General features: G+C 49.6%; 1 protein-coding gene across 1 annotated transcript in view; it reads right to left on the bottom strand.

The window, feature by feature from the left end:
- The window catches only part of RNF216 (ring finger protein 216), an 89,237-nt gene extending 77,813 nt beyond the window's left edge, over positions 1-11,424 (bottom strand). The window contains exon 1 of the mRNA XM_053276446.1: positions 11,264-11,424. The gene's annotated coding sequence lies outside the window, so the exon portion shown is untranslated. The remainder of the gene's footprint in view (positions 1-11,263) is intronic.
- Positions 11,425-20,415: the final 8,991 nt, after the last annotated feature.

Here is a 20,415-nt window from a genome sequence, read left to right on the forward strand (position 1 = left end):
GCTTATTTTTATCCTCACAACCACCCTGTGAGGTAGATTAGGCTGAGAGATACATGACTGGCCCAGAATCACCCAGCGAGTTTCTTGGTTGAATGGGGATTCGAACTCGGGTCTTCCCGGTCCTAGCCCAACACTCTAACCACTATGCTATGCTGGCTCTAACCACTACGCTATACAGTCCAGGACACCACAGTTATCAAGAAGTCTGAAAATCAGACATTTCTATCTCCCTCCCCCCCAAAACCTGGTGCATAGGAGCACGGGAAGCTGTCTTGTAACGAGTCAGACGACTGATCCATCGATCTAGCTCAGTCAGGCTGGCAATGGCTCTCCAAGGGTTCAGGAAGTAGTCTCTACCTGGAGATGCTGCCAGGGATTCAACCTGGGGCCTTCTGCAGGCAAAGCGGATGCTCTGCCACTGAGCGAGGGCCCCATCCCCTAGGCGGAACATCATCTTTTACAGCAGCCAGAGCTGCTCACAGGCTGCTCACCCATCCCAATGCGAACCAAGACAGACTCTGCTCTGTAAAGGGAGCAATTCAGGCACACACTACAGCAAGACTGGCTTTTCCTGGTGCCAGAGAAGGTCTGGAGAGAATGATGCTAACCTGCCCAGAGCTCCTTGGGAGGAGGACGGGATACAATTTTGATTCACAGACAGATAGGCTGAGGGCACTTAAAGAGCACCTCACATTTTATTCCGTTTATCTTCCACTCTTCCTCCAAAAAGGGGAGAGTGGTGCGTATGGTAATGCTCAGCTCCACAACAACCCAGCGAGGAAGGTTAGACTGAGAGAGAAGTGGTTGGCCCAGAGCCACCCAGTGAACTTCACGGCTGAGTGGAGGTTTGAACTCGGGTCTTCCTGGCCCTAAGCCAACACTCTCACCACTACACCACCCTGGCTCTCAAGTTTGCTCTGAGAAAGCGAGATGCAACAGCTGGAAGAGAGATGGCCGGGGGGGGGGGGACCACACAACTCCATAAATAAGGATACTTCTGACTCGGGGTTCTGTGGCCACTGAAGCCACACAAATCTGTGCTGCCACAACTGCCCTTGGCACAAATGCACCAGCCAAACCTCCGCTTCGGCTGCAAGTCGTATCAAAGCAGGGAGAAGAGACGGCAAGGGCGCAAGCCTGCCTTCCAGCAGGGAGTTCAGCAAAGAGACCTCTTTTCTCTTCCAAGGTTAGTTCCAGGAGCCAGTGCCCCCAGCAACTCCAGCTAAGAGGCAGCGTTCCACCGATAACTTTCTAAGCTGACCCCAGGCCGTTCTAGCTGCTCTGCAGCCCGCACTTCCGAATGCAGCTGCCTGGGCAAAGCGACAGCGGTTAGAACTGGCCACTGCAACAAATGCCTTCTCTTAACAAAGTCACCTGCCAGCCTGCCACAAATTGGAGTGTCATCAGCACGCCATTTGAGAAGAATTCCTTCCTCACAACTCCTTACAGCAGGGGCTCTCAAGCTTCGGTTTCCAGATGTTGTTGGACTACAACTCCCACCCACCCCAGCTACTGTGGCAGGGAATGATGAGAGTTGTAGTCCAACATCAGGGATCCTGATTTACAGCATCTTGAAAGACTGAAGCATCCTCACAAGGCTAATGCATTCATGGAACCTTAAAGCAAACCAAATCTTACTCGGAGTTGGTAGTGGGCTGGATGAGGGAGAACAAACTGAAGCTGAATCTAAACAAGACAGAGGTACTTGTTGTGGAAGGCCAGAACTTAAGAAATGGTTTAGATCTGTCTGTTCTGGATGGGGCTACACTCCCCCTGAAAGATCAGGTACAGAGCTGGGGAGTACTTCTGGACCCAAACCACTCCCTGACATCTCAGGTTGAGGCAGTGACCAGGAGTGCTTTTTATCAGCTTCAGCCGATATGCCAGCTATGTCAATTTCTCAAGACAAATGAACCTAAAACAGTGGTGCATATGCTGGTAACATCCAGGCTTGACTACCGCAATGTGCTGTATGTTGGGCTGCCCTTGTACATAGTTCAGAAACTGCAACTGGTGCAGAATGCGGCAGCCAGGTTGGTCTCCAGGGCCACCCATAGAGATCACATGACTCCTATTTTAAAAGAACTACACTGGCTGCCAATTAGTTTCTGGGCAAAATACAAAGTACTGGTTATTACCTATAAAGCCCTGAAAGGCTTGGGCCCAGGGTATTTGAGAGAATGACTTCTTCTTCATGACCCCACCACCTATTAAGATCATAGGGGATGTCCAGTTGCAGTTACCACTGGCTCGCTTGGTGGCAACCCAAAACGGGCCCTTCTCTAGGGAATCAGAATCTCTCTATCTCTGGGTTTTTTAAAAACACACCTGTTTTATCAGGCTTTTAGTTTGTTTAATTTTAAAAAAAATATTTATGGTAATTTTAACATGTTTATAAGATTTTTAGGTTTTGGTTTGATGGGATGGTAAACCACCCTGATCTTTTATATACGGCGGTATATAAATGCAAATAAATAAATACATTCCTTTAAGCCAGGTGGCCCTCCAGCTGCTGTTGGATTACAGCTCCCATCACTCCCAGCCACAGTAGCCAATAGTCAGGGGTGATGGGAGTTGTAGTCCAAAAACAGCTGCTCAAAGTTGTGCAGCCCTGCTCTACGCTGCTTCAGAAAAGGCAGAAAGACCCAAGGACTTTCCCTTCACAGACTAACCAGAAGGAAGAGGGACATCTTTCGGAACAGGGCAGCTTTTCAATAGTGAAGAAGAGTTCCCTCTAGTCAGGCAGTCAAGGACGTTTTTGTGAATTCTAGGACCACAGCCCATTCCCTCGCAACTCCATTTTCAGGGCACCCATATGTCCCAAATCTCTCTCACACACACACGGCAGGTTATTTAAAAGGATGGTGGCCTACCACCTTATGGGACGTAGGGGAGCAGAGGTCGTGCTTTGCGTGCAGGTCACAGGTTCAACCCCCGGCACCCCAAACATAAGAAGAGCCTTGGCTGGGTCAGGCCCACGGCCTCTCTAGTCCAGCACTCTGTTTCCCACAGTGGCCCACCAGATGCCTTGGGAAGCTCCCAACCAGGCATGCCCTCTCTCCCGCTTTTGCTCCTCTGCAACTGGTATTTAGAGGCAGCATGGAAGTAACCTATAGCCATCAGGACTAGTAGCTATTGATAGGTCTGTCCTCCATTAATTTATCTAAACCACTTTTTAAGTCATCCAAGCTGGTGGCCATCACTCCGCCCTGTGGCGAAGAATGCCATCGGTTAATGATGCTCTGTGAAAAGGTACTTCTTTTTGTCCATCCCAGTTGTTGTTGACTACAACTCCCAGAATCCCCAGCTGCAATGGCTTTTGCTTGGGGATTCTGGGAGTTGTAGTCAACAACCTCTGGGAATCCCTGTTAGAGGGAACACTGGTGCCAGGTATAGAAAGGAAGGCTCTGTGAGAAGGACCAATAGTCTGGCTCTCCCCGCAGATGGAGATCAGGACTGCAGAGCAGAAAAGGAGCAGAGAGGACAACAGGTGGCTTAGGTCCAGGTGAGCACAGGACGGAGCATGCAACAGAACAAGACAGAAGAGACTGTAAAGCTTCAGTCTAGTTGGGCAGGGGGGGATACCATATCTGAATGCACCCCCACCACACAAAAGGAAAAACTCTCCCTGCAGATTGATAACTAGCATATCAGGGAGAAAGGTTCTAATCAAGCCTTGTGTGCTGTTGCTGGTTTCCTACTTTATTTATAGGAAATTAACAACATAAGAACATCCCTGCTGGATCAGGCCCAAGGCCCATTTCGTCCAGCATCCTGGTTCCCACAGTGGCCCACCAGATGCCTCTGGGAAGCCCACAGGCAAGGGATGAAGGCAGGCCCTCTATCCCCTGCCACTGGTATTTAGAGGCATCTTGCCTCTGAGGCTGGAGGTGGCCTATAGCCCTCAGCCGTTGACAGACCTCTCCTCCATGAACTTATCTAAACCCCTCTTAAAGTCATCCAGGCTGTTGGCTGTCACCACATCTTGTGGCAGAGCATTCCATAGCTCATGCGTTGTGTGAAAAAGTACTTCATTTCGTCAGTCCTCAATTTCTTGGCAATCAGTTTGGTTCTAGTGTTATGAGAGAGGGAAGGAAAACACATTTCCCACTCTCTCTACTCCATGCATGATTTTATAGACCTCGATCATGTCGCCTCTCAGTCTTTTTTCTACACTAAAAAGCCTGATATTGTAGCCTTGCCTCGTCGGAAAGCATCCAGAAATGCACACCTCCTACCTGTTGTGGTTCAGTCCTTTCATTCTGCTGTATCTCTAGATCAGCAGGAAACCCAAAGATAGCCACTTCTGGGCATTCACAAGAAGTTACAGCATAGTTCTTCACTACATGACACTCAAGTTCAAACAAGAATTCTGAACTCTGGCTGCTGGTCATCTGAGGGGGATTTATTTGGAATACAAGAGCTGGATTTAACATCTACAACACCAAAAGCCTTATGGTGCTTTAACTACATAAGAAATAACTTTCTGGATGCTTTCAGTTCCTGACTGAAGTACAATGAAATGTGGAGTCTAATCTATAGCACTGCGGGTGTCTGTTTTGCTTTCTTATACTGCTCTTATACTTAGCTTGGTACATTTTATGAATGTATAATTACACCTTTACGTGTTTATATTGTCATTTACATAATATTCTACCTACGTGAAACTGCTGGGAGATATCATCAGGGGATTGGGTGCATCAATATACTGATGACAACCAAATCTATTTTGCCATGTCAACTTCATCAGGAAACGGTCTAACTTCCCTATATGCCTGCCTGGAGTCAGTAATGGGCTGGATGAGGGAAAACAAACTGAAGCTGAATCCAAGCAAGATGGAGGTATTTATTGCGAGAGGTCAGAACTTAGGAAGTAGTTTAGATCTGCCTCTTGTAGACAGGGTTACAGTCCCCTGGAAAGAGGAGGTACGTAGGCTGAGAGTATTTCTGGACTCAAAAGTCTCCCTGGTGTCTCAGTTTAAGGCAGTGGCCAAGAGTGCTTTTCCTCAGCTTTGAGTGATATGCCACCTACTTCCATTTCTGGAGGAAGACAACCTTAAAGGAGTGGTGCATATGCTGGTAACATCCAGGCTGGATTACTGCAATGTACCCTATGTTGGGCTGCCTTTATATGTTGTCTGGAAACTGCAACAGAATGCAGCAGCTAGGCTGGTCTCCAGAGTTACCTGAAGAGATCACATTGTACTCCCGTTTTAAAAGAACCACAATGGCTGTCAATAAGTTTCCTGGCAAAATACAAAGTGCTGGTTATTACCTATAAAAGCCCTGAACGGCTTGGGTCCAAGGTATTTAAGATAAAACCTTCTTCTTCATGAACCCCACCACCTATTAAGATAATCAGGTGAGACCCAATTGTGGCTGCCACCGGCTCTTTTGGTGGCGACCCAAACCTGGGCCTTTTCTAGGGTCACCCCAGGACTTTGGAACACACTTCCAAACAAAATGAGAGCCTCCTCATCTCTGGATGTTCTTAAGAAAAAAATGAAAATAAACCTGTTTAATGAGGCTCTTAGTCGACAGTTTGAAATTTTAAAGTTATTTTTATCTATATTCTCAACTGTTTTAACTGATTTATTGTTTTCCTTGATGTTTTTGTTTCAAAACTGTAGACCACCCAGAGATTTGTATACTGAGCAGTACAAATATGCACTAAATAAATAAATAGTGTGGTACTGAAATTGTCCTAAGGGTTTTGTTTCTTGTAGCACTTCATGTGGCTGGGTTGCACACTGATCCTTAAGTCCTACACCTGTTTGTTCAATCTGTATCTCCAGACCAGAGACTCTTCGCAATTGCACCACCCTAGCTTCCAGGAAAACAACAGTCATCAACGGCCCTCAAGACAGAAGTGAAACTCCAATGAGATCCTTTGGTGATGGGGCAGCCCAAACTTACCCTTGCCAAACTCTTAGCAGCAAGACAATGATGTCCGCATGGCCCACTGGGGAGATCCCACTCACCACAGTTAAGATCCACTGCAATCAGAAGGTATTTTCCGTTCCTGCCCCACAAGCAGCATCTAACTCTTAAGCTTACTAGAGCTGGCCAAACTATGTATAGCCCCAAACTGGAAAAATGCTCAAGCGCTGACAGTTTCACAATGGATCTATAAAAGATCTGGGACGCTGCATATGCTCAGTGAGCTTCTACAGAATTGCAAACAGCCAGAGGCCTGGGAAGAAGGAAAAAAAAAAGTTTCTAGAAATGTGGGCCTCATTTCTGAGTCATACAAGAAGGGAGAAGCAAGAATGGACCCAGCCAACCAGAGAGAGAGAAAGAGAAGTCTAGGAATGCACTGACATCCAGGGATAGGCAACATTGGCTCTCCAGATGTTGCTGAACTACAAAACTGCGGCTGGAGATGATGGGAGTTGTAGTTCAACAACAGCTGGAGAGCCAAGGAGAGCCACCCCTGCTATAGACAATATTAAGGAAATGAGGAACAGCAACGCAGTAGGTAAGAGCAGCTCTGCTGGATCAGGCCCAGGTCGGTCTAGCCCAGTGCCTTATTTCTCACAGTGGCCCACCAGATACCTCTGGGAATTCCATTAGCAGGAGATGGAAGCATAGCCCTCTCCTGCTGGGCTCCTCTGCAACTGGTATTCAGAAGCATACAGCCTCTGAACGAGGAGACAGCATGGCGTAACTGTTAGTCTCAGTCAAGGGCATGGGAAACCTTCGTTCAAATCACTACTCAGCAATGAAACTCACTGGGAGGAAGTTGCCTTAACTCACACCCCAGGTCCATCCAGCTCAATACTGTCCACACTGACTGGTAGCAGCTCTCCAAGGCTTCAGGCAAGCCTTTCCCTGCCCTATCTGGAGATGCTGCCAGGAACTGAACCTGGGACTGTCTGCATGCAGAGCAGATGCCCTTCCACTGAGTGACAGCCCCATTCCCAAGGATGATCTTGGGTTAGGGAAATCCTCCCAGCCTGGCCTGCCTTACAGGGTTGTTGAGAGATAAATGTTGAGAGATAAAGAGCCCCTGGTGGCGCAGTGGTAAAACTGCCACCCTGTAACCAGAAGGTTACAAGTTCGATCCTGACCAGGGGCTCAAGGTTGACTCAGCCTTCCATCCTTCCGAGGTCGGTAAAATGAGTACCCAGAATGTTGGGGGGCAATATGCTAAATCATTGTAAACCGCTTAGAGAGCTCTGGCTATAGAGCGGTATATAAATGTAAGTGCTATTGCTAGTGCTATTGCTAAATTGGGAGATGCCACAGATGCTGCTTGAATTTCTTGGGGAAAGGGTGGGATAAGCAGTAAAATTAAAATATAGCCATCAAAACTGCTAACCATTGAGAGACTCGTGAGATTGTCTAACCTGCTTTTAAAGCCACCTAAGCGAGTGGCCATCACCACATTTTGTGGTCAGGGAATTCCAGATAAATTATGCGTGAAGCATGTTTGCTTTTGCCCACCCTATGTGGGCAAACCCATTTAACTTTATGTCTCTGCTGATTTTAGTATTGTAAGCCGGGGGGGGGGACTTCTCTCTGTCCACTCTCTCTACAACAGGGATTCTCAAAATTGGGTCCCCAGATGTCACTGGACTTCAACTCCCATAATCCCCAGCCAAAGGCTACTGGGCCTGGGGATTATGGGAGTTGAAGTCCAATAACATCTGGGGACCCAACGCTGAGAATCCCTGCTCTCCACCACAGGAACCCAGGGAGCGGCAGATGCTCTGCCACTGAGCTATGACCCCATCCCTTAAGGAGCAAGTCTTACAGCAGACAGCGCTCACGTGTAGTGTCACCCATCAAAATGCAAACCAAGGCAAAGTCTGCTTAGCAAAGGCGACCGTTCACACTTGCGACAGCAAAGCCAGTTCTCCTCCCCTGCAATCATAATGCCCCCCCCCCCATTCTCCTTTCCTCTAAAAACTAAAATGCCCCAAGTGTCGTGTGACTTTTCCTTGGAAGGAAGGTGCTCCAGCTCCCTGATCAACATAGACCTGGGAAGGAGGTGATGTGCGCATCAGGAAACAACAACAACAACATGGTTGTTAAGAGCCCCTGAAGTGTCCTCACACACGTTCATATCAATTCACCACAATTACGTGTTATTCCTTTATTTTGTGATTCAGTCTCTCTGGCATGTCTTCAAGGGCTCATCGTGTGCGGCACAAGCTCCCACCCAGAGACCCGTTAGTGACCCAGCCCAGTGGCTTGCCGGCAAACGCTTGCGCCACAATTCAGGAAGCGCCTGTGTTTTCATCAGCACTGAGAAGAGTTCAGTGCAAGCAAGAGCTTCATGAGAACGTGGTTCTGTACCAGCGGCTGGGACCAGTAACGGGCTGGATGAGGACAAACAAACCAAAGCTTCATGCAGGATAGAGAGGTGCCGTCCGGGTCAGTAGGACTGCTGATCCAGCAGCTGCAGTTTACGGTCTATCACCAAGACTGTGATAGGTATATTTTTAAAAGTTCGCTGGGTATGCTGTGAGGCAGTTAGAACTTTCTCTGGACCTCGGATGGAGAAAGGAAGCAACTGAGGTAGAGGGCAAGGAAAGAAAAGTCCTATTGTTGACTGATCAGACCTCTCGTAAGAACAGCTGTGCTGGATCAGCCCAAGGAGGCCCATCCAGTCCAGCATCCTGCCTCACACAGTAGCCAACCAGCTGCATATGGGCAGCCCACAGGTGGGGCGGGAGCTACGGCAAGCACCTTCCCCTCCCACTGGTGTTCCCTAGCACCTGGCATTCAGGGGCATGCCACCTCTGATGCTGATGCAAGTATGCAGCTGGCAAGGTGAGTAGCCATTGACAGTCCTTTCCCCCATGAATTTCTCTAACCCTCCTTTAAAATCGTCTAGATTGGTGGCCGTCACCACATCCAGCAGCAGCGAATTCCATAGTTGAACGACTCGTTGCACAAAGCAATACTTCTCTTTGTCTGTCCTAAATCTTCTGGCATTTAGTTTCAATGGATGACTCTGGGTTCTGATATTATGAGAAGTCTACAGCCCTGCGCCGTGGCTATATTTAAACAGGATCAATGCAAAGGAAAGATCATCCAGGATTTAAACGGTAAAAAGGAGAGACGCTCTTTATCAATACAACTGCTCCTCTCAAATACACACATCAGGGGAAAGGCATGCTCCCCCACATCATACAGACTCCAAACAGAATGTGGCAGACCCGAGGGTTTTCAAAGCTGGTGCCATGGTACCCCCACAAGCATATATACTACTACGGATATTTATATACCGCCCTTCAACCAAAGTTCTCAAAGCAGTTTACATAGAAAAATACATAAATAAGATGGCCCCCTGTCCCAAAGGGGTTACAATCTTGGAGGGATGCTGTGCTGGGGTTGGATAGGGCCAGTTGCTCTCCCCCTGCTAAATAAAGACAATCACCACTTTTAAAAGATGCCTCTTTGCTTGGTTAGCAGGAGTTATATATACAAAGAAAGTTAGCTCACTTGCCCAAAGTCATCCACACAGCAGGTGGAAGGTAATGCACAATGCCATCTTCCCCAAGGCCCCTAATTTCACCCCATACCACAGTTCAGTTTAGGTCGACTTTGCTTCTCCTACATATGAGTGAATAAGCATCACAACTTGAAGGATTTCTCCTTTGCATTAAAAAGGTTCACCCTTGCCACAAGAAAACCAGGGGGAGGGGAAGCAGGTAAGGGACTGGCAGGTGGGGCTGAGGAGAGAAGAGAAGAACAGACTGGGCCCAATGAAAGAAAACCCAGTGAAAGAGAACCGCAAGAACAGGTGGAAGAGAGGACAGCTGGGAGATGAGAAGAACAACGAAAAGGCAAGCACCAGAGAGATCTGAGAACAGGTGGAAGAGAGGACAACTGGAATAGGGGCAGGAGATTTGGGGGAGGAAGGGGAGAAGGAAGAGGAGAGGGCAGAAGAGTGGACAGGCAAGTGAAGGAAAAAGGAGAAAAACAAAATGGATGGGGGTGGGAATGAAAACCAAGCAGGAGCTCTGTGTGGAATTTACACAACAGTGCCTATTTCTGAGGAAAGGTATATAGGATCAGGCCGCAAAGATGAAATAGGAAAACTGTAAATGAAGAAGGGGGCAGCTGCTGCTTTTAATAGCAGAGGACATATGGATACAGAAGGACTGCAAACAAAGTCAGGGGGTGTGTAGAGAAGGAAGCTAGTACTGGGAAATATGGGGAGGAAGACTGAAAACCTTGTCTAGAGGAAGGGAGGAGAACATGAAGATCAGGGCCTGCTTGGGGGTGGGAAGGGGAACCCATCCCTGGCAGGAGGACCACAGGTAAGGTGGGGTAGGGGAGGAGAACGCAAGGCAAGGAGGTAAAGATGTCAACGTGAGGGGTGGGGAATCACAGGACCTGAAATGATGCAATGGGGTGCAAGAACAGGCAGGAGAGGGGACAGCTGGGAATGGGGCAGAGAGGGAGACGGAAGAGGAGAGAGGCCCACAAGGGAGAGGTGAACAGGCAAGAGAGAGGGTTAGAAGCCAAGAAAAAGGGCTGACGGAGCAATGAAAAGAGAAGGAAAGCCAAAGACTGAAGAGTATGGAAGTGAAAGTAAAGAGGTCAAAGAGAGCTGGAAGGGAGACCAGAGACGTCAGAGGGAGGCTCCAAGAGGGCCCAGGAGGGGCCCCAGGGTGTGGGGGGGGGAGGCAGCAGAGTGTCCCTTGGCCGGGGAGGAAAGGGGGGCTGGGCAACCACCTGATCTCTGCCCTCTCCTCCCCTCTCCTTGCAAAGTGCAAACATGCCTCCTGAAGGGAGTGCAGAGGGAGGAGGGAGCGAGCCTGCCATACTACTCCCAGAGCGAGAAGAAGGGCATGCCAAGAATATTTTCTTTCTCGCTACCTCCATATACTTCCTCTACAGCAAAGCGGGGGGGGGGGAGGCAACATCGGGGCCCGGGGGTGGGGGGGGTGCATCCTTCCCTTCTCCTCCCGGGGCCCACTTCAACCTTGCTACGCCCCGGAGGAACCCACCTTCATACGGAGGAGGAGGAGCAGCAGCAGCAAGGCAGGGCAGTCCGGGATAAGAGGGGAGGCCAGGGGAGGAGGAAGCGGGGTGGGTGCGGGGGGGGGAGATCCAGAGTCCCAGCGGGGAGGCCTGTGCCAAGAAGGAAGGGCAGGAAGGGCAGAGGGGGTGGGGGGAAGGGTTGCTAGGCAACGGAGGGGGGAGCGGCAGGTACAGGGGGGTGGGGAAAGGTGGCGGGGGGGCCGGCGAGGGAGGGGTTGAGTGGGGGCTGGAGGCCCCCCAGCTCCCAGGGGCGGGCACTCACCAGCCCCGGCCTGGCTCCGCCGCCCCTTCCCGCTCTCTCTCGGGCCCCCTTCGGCCTGCGCCGGGCCCCGCTGGCTGGCTCGGCCCCCTCGGCCCGACCCCCTCAGCTCCGGCGGCCGCTCTTCCGGCTTCCTCCTCTTCCTCTCCGCCTCCCTCCCCCGCCCCCCGTCCGACCTTCCAGTTCCTTCCTTCCGGCCGCTCTAGCCCCCACCTCGCCCCGCATTTCCAGGCGCTCGCGGGCTGGAGTTCCCTCCGCTCGGCGCCCCCTCCGCGCGCCCGCCACGTGACCTGCCCGAAGTGCCGGGCCGCCCCCCCTCGGGCCATAGAGAAGGGAAAGGGAGAGGGGCCCGTCCCTGGCCACGCACCATAGAGTCGGAGGAGGACTGGCTCCCCCGTTCTCACCTCGGGAGCACGTGACGTCCTGCTTCCCAGGCGAGGGAGGTGCTGGGCACGTGGCGTGTCTGCTTTTGGGTCAGGCGAGAGAGCGATGAAGAAGAAGAAGAAGAAGAAGAAGACGGCCTCCTTTTGATCTCTTCCTTCTAATTTAATTTATTTTAATTTATTTCTTTTTCTTTTCTTTTTTTGCAGGAGGTCCACTTGGAAGGGTCTCCACTTCTGCCTTTTTTTTTTTTAACGAATATGAAATAGGACGAATATTTATATACCGCTTTTCGACCAACGTTCCCAAAGCGGTTTATACATACACATACATATACGTACAAACTTATATAATTAATAAAATGGCTCTCTGTCCCCAAAGGGCTCACAATCTAAAAAAGAAACCCAAGACAGACACCAGCCACTGGAGGGATGCTGTGCTGGGGATGCTGCTCTCCCCTCCTGCTCAAGAAAGAGAACCACCACTTTTAAAAGGGGCCTCGTTGGTCAGCTGGGGAGCACTTCTTTAAAAAAAAAAATTGTAGTTTGGCATTTCTTGACACAAATAGAATTCATAAGCATAATGACAGAAAAAAAAAATTATATCTACCAGTACAGGTTTATCATGTAAGGATGTTGTTCCAAAATATACAACAATGATCATTGGCTTGCTGGTTATTGGCATAACTGATCAGTAAGTTTTCCAGAGAGGGTCTTTCCCCCTCAAATAAGAGAGTTGCTGATTTTGCTTTTTTAAGGAGTCTTTTACTTCTTTGTTTTAAAAAGAGTTTTCAACTTTTCTGCAAGGAGGAAATGCAACTGGTGTAGTTCTCCCCCCAACTACCTCTGTGTAGGGGGAACACTGCCCCTGTTGTGTTTTCTGTCTGCCTTGAAAGGCACAGACACTCCCCACAAGAGAAATGCCAACCTTGCTTCTTTGTTTTATTGCTTTATTACCCTGCACTTCAGGTGACAAGACTTCCAAGAGTCTTCAGGAATCAGCAACCTTCTGATGAAAAGCAATCCCAGAGATTTTAATGGCTTGTCGCTGAGAAAAATAGGGGTGGGGTGGGAGAATAACCTCCAAGAATAGCTTCAGTCAGCACCGGCAATCCTAAACAGATTACATATAACAAATTAAGAGCAACAAACCACTGGCATAGATTGAAGGGGGGGGAAAGGGAGGGGGCAAAGTCATGGAGGAGGAAATGTCTAGGAATAGCTAGGATCTGCAATAGCTTTATGGAACCTCCAGGTTCAGGTACATCACAGGAAGGGAGGAGAGCTGGTCTTGTGTTAGCAAGCATGAATTGTCTCCTTTGCTAAGCAGGTCTGCCCTGGTTGCATATGAATGAGAAACTACATGTGTGAGCATTGTAAGATATCCCCCTAAAGAGATGCTTGCATGCAGAAGGTCCCAAGTTCCCTCCCTTGCAGCATCTTCAGATAGGATTCTAAAAGAACTGCACTAGCTGCCGATATGTTTCCAAACAAAATACAAAGTGCTGGTTATTACCTATACAGCCCTTAACTTCTTAGATCCAGGGTACTCAAGAGAGTGCCTTCTCCCCTGTGAACCCTGTCGCCTATTAAGATCGTCTGGAGAGATCTGGCTATGGTTCAGGACCGGGCCTTCTCTGTGGCTGCCCCAGGGCTTTGGAAGGTGCTCCCTGCTGAAATAAGAGCATCTCCTTCTCTGTTTGCTTTTAGGAGGACTTTGAAGTCATACCTGTTTTCCCGGTCTTTTAACTGAATTTTAAATTTTGATGTGTTTATTTATTGAGATTTTTATCGGTTTTAAATAATTTTTAATGTTTTGTTTTATATTATGTTTTAATCTGTACACTGCCTAGAGATTTCTATACTAGGCAGTATAGAAATGCAATACATACATAGGGCTGAGAGAGCACCTGCCTGCCACTTTGGAAAAGCTGCTGCCAGTCTGTGCAGACAGTACTGAGTGTGCTAGATGGGCCAAGGGTCTGACTGGGTAGAAGGCAGCTTCCTATGTTCCGATGATACAATTTGCTTGCGGGCTTGACAAAGGAAATATCAGTGTTGGGCTATCGTTCTGTGAGGGCTTCATACAAGAAATGGCAAGCTGAGGTGGGGACATCCGTTGCGATTAGCTGAGGCAAGGGCTTCCATTCGGCAGCTATGCCCAGGGACCCCAAGCTCAGGGCCACAGGTGTCATTGAACTACAACACCCTTCATCCTCAGCCACAATGGCTAGGCCTCCAGACCCAAGCTCTCTTCCCTATGTAAAGGCAAGATAGAATCCTCTTTGTCATGACCGGGAAGAAAACTGGACACTGCTCTGCTGTTAATTGTTGGGGTTTTTTTAAGCCTCCAGGCACGCAAGGATAAATTAACAGCATTCATGGGCTCGTTAATTAGCACGGGCTGCACGGTGGCATTTTTACAGCCAGAGTCACCACAGCATTGGTGACACCCAAGAAGTCTCAGGGGAAAATGAGCATAAGTTCTCCCAGGGCACATAAAGGGAGCCTATTAAAAAAATAAGTAAAGGTAAAGTGTGCTGTCAAGTTGATTTTGACTCCTGGCGCCCACAGAGCCCTGTGATTTTCTTTGGTAGAATATAGGAGGGGTTGACCATTGCCCTCTCCTGTGTAGTATGAGATGATGCCTTTCAGCATCTTCCTATATATCGCTGCTGCCTGATATAGTACCAGTGGGGATTCGAACCGGCAACCTTCTGCTTGTTAGTCAAGCGTTTCCCTGCTGTGCCACTTATGGTGTAGGAATGTTCTTATTTATTTACATAGTATAAGAACAGCCTTGTTGGATCAGGCCCAAGGAGACCCATCTAGTCCAGCATCCTGTTTCCCACAGTGCCCCACCAGATGCCCCTGGGAAGCCCTCAGGCAAAAGATGCCCCTGGGAAGCCCTCAGGCACTCTCTCTTGCTGCCACTCCCCTGCAACTGGGATTCATGGAGAGGAGAACTGGCCTGGTGGTCGCAAGCATGACTTGTCCCCTTAGCTAAGCAGGGTCCACCCGGGTTGCAGATGAATAGGAGACTAGAAGTGTGAGTACTGCAAGATATTCCCTTCAGGGGATGGAGCTGCTCTGGGAAGAGCAGAAGAAGGTTCCCAGTTCCCTCCCTGGCAGCATCTCCAAGATAGGGCTGAGAGAGATTCCTGCCTGCAAGCTTGGAGAAGCCGCTGCCAGTCTGTGTGTAGACAATACTGAGCTAGATGGACCAAGGGCCTGACTCAGTATATGGCAGTTTCCTATGTTCCTATTGCCCTTACACCGAGTTGGACCATTGGTCCATCTAGCTCAGTATTGTCTACACACTGATTGGTAGGTTTCTGGCAGAGGTCTTCCTCGGCTCTGCCTGGAGATTCTGCCACGGACTGAACCTGGGACCTTCAGCATTCAAACATGCAGATCCTCTTCCATGGAGCCCCACCCGCCAAGGGGAGTATCTTACCGTGCTCACGTGCAGTTGCCCATCCAAATACAGACCAAGACCAACCCTGCTGAGCAAAGGGGATAAGTCATGCTCACTGCTGGAAGAAGACTGGTCCTCCACGCAACCATCCCCATTTTACAGATGGGGAATGCCCCAAGTCATCTCTCCGCTTGTCCACACCCAACGGACTGCCTGTCAGATTGCAATCCAGGCTTATTTGAGAGCAAGTCACACTGAACTCAGCAAAGCTTACTTTTGAGTAACATGCACAGGATGGGAGGGACACCTGAAACTTCCCAGTGTTTGTGGATGTTCACTACATATCCAGCAGGTGATGCTATGAGATCGTGTCTTCTATGGAGCAGCTAAGGAGGAACATTTCAACAGGAACATCGGGAGCTGCCAGATACCGAGTCAGACCACTGGTCCCTCTAGCTCAGCATGGTCTGCACAGACTGGCAGCGGCTTCTCCAAGGTGGCAGGCAGGAGTCTCAGCCCTCTCTTGGAAACCACCTTCTGCATGCAAGCAGGCACTTGCTCTTCCCAGAGCAGATCCTATCTTCCAGGGCTCACACAGGTCGTCTCCCATTCAAATGCAAACCAGGGCATAGGAAGATAAGAAGCTGCCGTATACCGAGTCAGAGACCCTGGGTCCATCTAGCTCAGGATTGTCTTCACAGACTGGCAGCGGCTTCTCCCAGGTTCCAGGCAGGAGTCTCTCTCTCAGCCTGATCTTGGAGATGCCTCCAGGGAGGGAACTGGGAACCTAGATGCTCTTCCCAGAGTGGCGGCTCCATCCCCTGAGGGGAATATAATCTTCCGGTGCTCACACTTCTAGTCTCCCTTTCATATGCAACCAGGGTGGACCCTGCTTAGCTAAGGGGACAAGTCATGCTGGCTCCCACCAGACCAGCTCTTGTCCCATAGAAGTACACAAAAGATAAATCAGAGGATGTTTGAGAGAAGTCTTGAGATTATTCCCATCCCTGCATCCACTACCTTAGGAGTTCTCAGACTTGGGTCTCCAGCTGTTATTGGACGACAAGTCCCATCACCCTTGGCCACTGTGACTGGGGATGGTGGGAGCTGTAGTCCAACAACATCTGGGGGAAGCTTATTTGAGAATTGCTGCAGGGCAGGGCAGCGGCTTGTATTGTGTAAAGCACCGCATGTATGAACGGAGCTACCAAAATGAAATAGCAGCATTGACAACCCAGGCAGGGCTGGGAGAGACTCCTGCCCTAAAACTCTAGAGAGCTGCTGCCAGTCAGTGTAGACAATGCTGAGCTAGACGGACCAAGAGCCTGACTCAACAGGCAGCAGTTTTCCCATGGTGAGTGGGAATGAAGGCGCAACAAAGCCTGTGGATTGTTGGGTGGAAAGAGCATGTGCTCAGCACCAGTTGTAACGGTGCTCTTTAATTTATCATCCCTCCATGCTTCCAAATCCTGGCTTGCCTACTGGTGGCTGGCTTCCTGCAAACTGATTTACTCACCTGCCCGCCCCTGTCTCCCCAGAGTAGCTACAGCACTATGGCAATAGGAAACATTTTCCCTTCCACTGCAGAACTGCAGGGTGTCGCTTCAAGTCCTTTCAACAGAGCGTGTCACCTTAATTCCTTGACAAAAAAAGCCAAATCCTGAAAACAGGAGAACAGCAGCAGCGAGCAGGGCTGTTCAAAGAACTTTCCTTTATCGCTAACCACTCACTTAGTGCGTAAAACTTGAGTGGGTGGGAGAAAAACACCATCACCAAGTGCTATTTGGTGGAGGAGTTCAATGAGAGGGCAGCATCAGCCTTGCATGCTGAAGGTCTCAGTTCAGTCCCTGGCAGCATCTCCAAATAGGGCTGAGAAAGACTCCTAACCTTGGAGAGTTGCTGCCGGTCAGTGCAGGCAGTAATGAGTGAAATGGGCCAATGGTCTGACTCTGTATAAAGCAGCTTCTTAGAGTATTTGCTTGGCATGCAGACGGTCCCAGGTTCAAACCCTGGCAGCGTCTCCAGGTAGGGCTGAGAGAGAGGTTCCTGCCTGCAACCTCAGAGAGCCGATGCCAGTCAGTGTAGACCAGGAATTCTCAAGGTTGGGTCCCCAGATGTTATTGGACTTCAACTCCCATAATCCCCAGCTCCAGTGGCCTTTGGCTGGGGATTATGGGAGTTGAAGCCCAATAATATCCGGGGACCCAACCTTGAGAATCCCTGGAGACAATACTGAGCTAGATGGCTGAGGCAAGGCCCAGGGTCCTTGACTTGTCCAAAATCTCTCCCAACTCTAACTTGTCATCACTTTAAAAGTAAGAACTAGCCATCTAAACTGAGCCCAGAAAGCAACCTAGCTGCCTGCTCAGATGCTTCAAAAGCAGCAGCCCACATCTGCCAACGTGCTGCTTGAGCAGAATTCATTCTAGCTGCATAATTGCGCCTCCGTCTCTGCAATTTCTCCCACCACTTTCCCCATCCCTGCTGCTCCCAAACAAAACCACCCAAATCCACACCCACAACTGTGCATTGTTCGGGAGTGTCTGATGTTGTGCTTCGGACGAAGGGTCATGAGGGCAAAATTGTAAGCCTGGTTCTCTGGCATCTCTCTCACACTGCAAGAACTAGCCACTCCATTGACAGATCTCCTCTGCAAACCTGAACAGAGTCATAGGAAGCTGCCATAAACTGAGTCAGACCCTTGGTCTATCTAACTCAGTCTTGTCTGTACAGACTGGCAGCAGTGGCTTATCCAAGGTTGCAGGCAGGAGTCTCTCTCAGAAACGTACTGTATGCTTTGGTAGTTTGTTGGTTCAATTAAAAAAAAATCTTGTCCTATTAAAAAAAAAAATCTTGTCCTATCTTGGAGATTCTGCCTGGGAGGGAACGTGCGGACTTCTGCTCTTCCCAGAGTGGCCCCATAAGGGGAATATATTACCGTGCTCACACAGTCTTCCCTCTAACAGGGATTCCCAGATGTTCTTGACTACAACTCCCAGAATCCCCAAGCAGAGGCCATTGCAGCTGGGATTCTGGGAGTTGTAGTCAACAACATCTGGGAATCCCTGTTAGAGGAAATACTGATCAAGTCTCCCATTCATATGCAACCAGGGCAGACCCTGCTTAGCTAAGGGGACAAGTCATGCTTGCTACCTACCACAAGACCAGCTCTCCTCCCAGAGCTGGTCGAGAGAGAAACAAACATCTCCTTCCTTCTGATCTTTTTTCTCGTTGCTTTGCAGTGAGTCACGGAATGAAAATAGCCACATTTGTTCTCTGATGTAGCCCGAACATCAGCAGAGGAATGGGTGAGCAACACATCACTGCAATTTGGCAGGGATCCTCTTGAAGCCGCCTCTGTCAACCCCCAGCCAAGGGAAATCAATGATTGTGTTATGCTGTGTTATGCTCTTCAGAAGAGCAGGCACGGCGGAGTTACAGGCTGTAAAATGGGATGCCATATTCCGTTTCCTGGGGACCACAGCTTTTGCCGGGGGCATTAGACATCCCAGAAATTAAATGGCAGATAATTAGTCCCCTCTGAGTAGCTGCAATATTCCAGATAGGACTAAAAGCTCCTATCTGGAAAACTCCAAACTCAGCACTGGGGAGGGAAAGAGTCCATGCCTGCACCGATGCCCCAAGTGGTCCTCTTTCTGAAGCTGTGCAGAGGTTTGCAAAGAGATATTTGCATCCAGGGCCAGTTGTGTCACTATTATCAATGGAACACCCTGGAGCGTGCCACCGGGAAGGATTGTTGCAAACTGTCATTGCATTGGTGGTGATAAGTCTGAGAATAAAATCCTCCCGATTTGCATCCTGGAATGGGCCCATAGCTCTGTGGCAGTGCCTGCATGCATGCAGAAGGTCCAAAATTCAGTCCCTGGCAGCATCTCCAGGTCGGGCTGTGTAGTGATCAGCCACCTCTCCCCCTAAAGAGTTAACAAGGAGTGAACCCTTGTCTTGACTGACATGCTGGTGAACCCCAGGGCAGCCAATCAGTACACCTGGTGGGTGGGCCCTAGAGAGGGGTTGCAGGGAATTCTGGTAACAAGTAGGGCAGGTCTTTGTTAGAAGAGAAGGACACATGTGGCCATGGAGAATGGCTGCAGGAGGAGGACTGCAGCTCTTGCAAGACAGAACGGCAGAAACTATGTACTCTGTACATACTCAGAGGCACTTTGATCTTTGGGGATGGGACCATAGCTCAGTGGTAGAGCATCTGCTTTGCGTGCAGAAGGTCCCAGGTTCTCTCCCTGGCAAATGTAGGCAGGGCTGAAAAGACCCTTCCCTGAAACCTTGGAGAGCCTCTGCCAGTCAGCATAGATGGTGCTGTATTTACCCAGATCAAAAAATAGCTCCCCCCCAAGTTTTTAATATTAGAAATGAGGAGGTCATCTTAAATTCAGAGTCCTGTTCCTTTTGGGTAAATTCCAGTATGACCTGTATTTAACCTCTACCTTTTAAAAGTAAAAGGTAAAGTTGTGCCGTCAAGTCGGTGTCGACTCCTGGCGCCCACAGAGCCCTGTGGTTGTCTTTGGCGGAATACAGGAGGGGTTGACCATGGCCTCCTCCCGCGCAGTATGAGACGATGCCTTTCAGCACCTTCCTAGATCGCTGCTGCACAATATCAGTGTTTCCCACAGTCTGGGAAACAGACCAGTGGGGATTCAAACCAGCCACCTCTTGCTCGCTAGGCAAGTCTAAGTGGGTCGTCTTAAATTCAGAGTCGTCTTTGATTCGGGTAAATGCGATACTGAGCTAGATGGAGGCTCTGACTCAGTAGACTGCAGAGTCCTGTGTTTCTAGAATATGGAGAGATTCTCTTCACTTGCTATGGGAAAAGCCAAGCAGTTGTGGGGTCAACAGCTCCCCCCACTGCCTTCAATAATGCGACACCTGGCCTCCATTGATAAAGACCCCCCTGGAGAGAGGGCGATATGCACAGGCCCTAGAGAGACCCAGTGCGGTGTGGAGATGCATGGACACGCACACACACACACACACACACACACACACTGCCTCTGCTCATGTACTTATACTTCCACACTCCATCCCTTTATGTATAGTTTCTGGAGTGGAAACGTCTTTCCAGCAAGGGCTACAGATCTGGAGGCAAAATGCAGACCCCTTCTTCCCTGCGCCATGAGCCACGTAATGCATTCTGCCGGCCATGCTGAGGTGTGCGGTAAATGCACACACTTAGTGCATGCGTCAGAGGAACAGTTCCACGGGGAAGAGGTGGGTTCAGAAGCCTCCAGGCTGCAGAGAGAGGACACCGCATTAGATGGTTTGTGTCTATTTGTTTGTAGGAGGAAGGAACCAGGGATGGTGAAGGAAGAAGCCCGCACAGGGAC

The sequence above is a fragment of the Hemicordylus capensis genome, chromosome 13 (assembly GCF_027244095.1).
Source record: "Hemicordylus capensis ecotype Gifberg chromosome 13, rHemCap1.1.pri, whole genome shotgun sequence".
Lineage (NCBI taxonomy): Eukaryota > Metazoa > Chordata > Lepidosauria > Squamata > Cordylidae > Hemicordylus > Hemicordylus capensis.